Raw genomic sequence first — 2,767 nt, 5'->3', positions numbered from 1 at the left:
GCATTATTAGCAAAGAAAAGATGATTTAAACTCATTGTGAAGAGAGTTAGTATTAGCTTTTATATATTATAAATAGATAGATAAATAGATAGATATTAGGACCTACTTGACATGGAATTACTAGTTGATGTTGTTGTTTTTTTCTATACTTTGCTTACATTGCTTTGTGACATAATCATATGGAACTCTCTTATCATTTTGTAAAGTTTACTTTGATAAATACAATTTGTCACATTCAATTCTTGCTATTGAATAAGTCATGAGATACAACGAACCTGCTAATAGACCAAAATGGGAAACGGATAAGCACAAGAGTTACATCTAGCTCCCCTTTCCTCCTCCCTTTCACGTGCCTATACCCTCTCTTTCATACGACATGTATTTTCTTCCATTCGAGAGATACATAAACATGCCTACATACGGTCATACATATATAAATATATATATTCTTTTATTATGGTATTAAAGGATATGTATGTCAAGTCTATATATGAAAGAGCTTGAAGATCTTATCTTGATTTTGATGGGATGATCCATGTCAAACTCATTTAAATTTTAGTTTAATATTATTATTATATGAAACTTGTAATACATGTTTATCGATAAGTAAAAATGTTTACATTAACTTATTCTATATTGAAAAGCAATTACATATTCTTTATTTGGGAGAGACATCTAAACATTAAAAAAGAAAACCTTTGAAAGGTAAAATTATTCAAAGGCTAGTACATATATACTGAACCCAACTATCATTATTTCTAGATTAACTTGTTGGAGTTAATTAAGTAGCAGTTTGAGGAATTGAGTATTATTCAGTTCATCAGTTGTTGCACTTTCTTTCCTCTAGTAGTACCATTTTTTCTATAATTTCAATAATGATGTAAATAGTTTTTTTTTTAATTTTTTTTTTGGAAGCCGATAAGAGTATGTTGTACACCTCATATATATTATTTTCCTCCTCTATTATATTATCTGAGGACTTATTTGTCCCCCTTTATTTTTTGACATTAATAATTAATAATAATAATAATAATATGCAGTTTAAAAATATGGCAAATAATCCATCAAACACGTAGATGGCATATAATTCATAAAACACGTATATTAGTTTCTTTAAGTAAGTTGACTACTTGTATCGAAATCAAATCATAAACTATTACTAAAGACGTGCGTGGTCAGAAAAAGAAATTGCCAAGCATTTTACATGCTAGCTAACTTCTTCTCAATCGTATCAAATTCACAACGAATTAATTATTAGTCTGAAATAAAAAACATCGTAGAAAACTAAAAAAAAAAAATGTCAGTCATAATCTTAAAACTGTAATTACTCTTAAGAGTATTTCTAATGAAGTGACTAATATATACTATATGATAGAGGGTCACTCACTATATATTATTTCCTTTAGTTTTTAATTACTATAGCTTATAGTTGTCATATATGGTTAGATTTTTTTATCCCTTATAATGTTATAATCATTTCGCATTCCATATTATAAAAAAAAAAAAAAAATCTACATTATAGAGATCATACTAAAGTACTCTTATCACATCTTAACACATCTTTTCTTCAAGAAGGATATATATAGACAATTAAATTTTGTTGTTTCGGATAGAGATTGAGATGAAAAAACCATTTCAACTTACATTGTCCAAACTCCAAACAATGACACTTTTTTATGTACTTAATCACTACTTATAGCATAAGTTACCAAGTTTAATTTATAAAGTTTTATCAGAACTTAAAAAAAAAATATGAACTTAAAATATTGAATAATAATAATAATAATAAATGTATGTTTGCCGCCTATTATCTCCCATAAAATTGTTAAAAATATAATAATTTATGTGTCGTTTTTTATCAATTTAATTTTTAAAAAATTTATGACAAAAATCAACCCTTGAAGAATATAGAAAAGCTTTAGATTCACCAATTTCACATGATTAACATCATCAAATTTATCCTAGAAAAGAAAGAAGAACAAAATTATATATAATAATTCTAAAGGTATATATGTACTATGTAGCCAAGAAAATTGGGATAGATGAGAGGATTTATGCTGGATTTGACCTAAATATTAAATAATAGCCAAGGCTTATCATCAAAGATAATGAATTGCCAAGTAAAAAATTTCAGGAGATGATTCATTCCTGCATTATCATCATGGAATTCTATTATCTTTTGAGTTGTATATAACTATTATAATGTAGTTCCAAGTTAGAAGTGATGCTCACCATGATGAAGCAGAAAGTTATAATCATTAATTAAAAACAAACACACATCATTAGTATTGGTCCACCAATATTTATTTACACTACACTTCTAAAGATTCATTATGAAATTAAAGCTCCAACTAAAGTTATTCTTTGATTATTATCCTAAAAATAATTGTGTTCATGCTTAATTTGTATTTATTTGAATTGTTGACTGAAATTAAAATTAAAAGTTTATTTTCCAGTTAGGTAGATAAATTAATTAAGGAGAAAGAATGACATGAAACTAAAGAACTAAAGCAATGTGCCACTATTTATATTCCATACTATTTGGTTTGATTCTCTTATTATAGCTATACCATGAAGTGATAATTAAATTGGTCACACACACCCCCCAAATTGAGAAAAACGCAAAATAGAATTATCTCGAAAGACAATGAGGTTCTTGACAAAAAAAAAAAAATTTAATCCTTCAATTGACAATTACTACGAAAGGACAACGAGGCCCCTATGCTAAAAAAAATCAATGTTATTTTTTTTGACACATGAGCTAATC

This window comes from Arachis ipaensis, chromosome B02 (assembly GCF_000816755.2).
Source record: "Arachis ipaensis cultivar K30076 chromosome B02, Araip1.1, whole genome shotgun sequence".
In the NCBI taxonomy this organism is placed as follows: domain Eukaryota; kingdom Viridiplantae; phylum Streptophyta; class Magnoliopsida; order Fabales; family Fabaceae; genus Arachis; species Arachis ipaensis.
The sequence above is the reverse complement of the archived record's forward strand: the minus strand, read 5'-3'. Positions refer to the sequence as shown.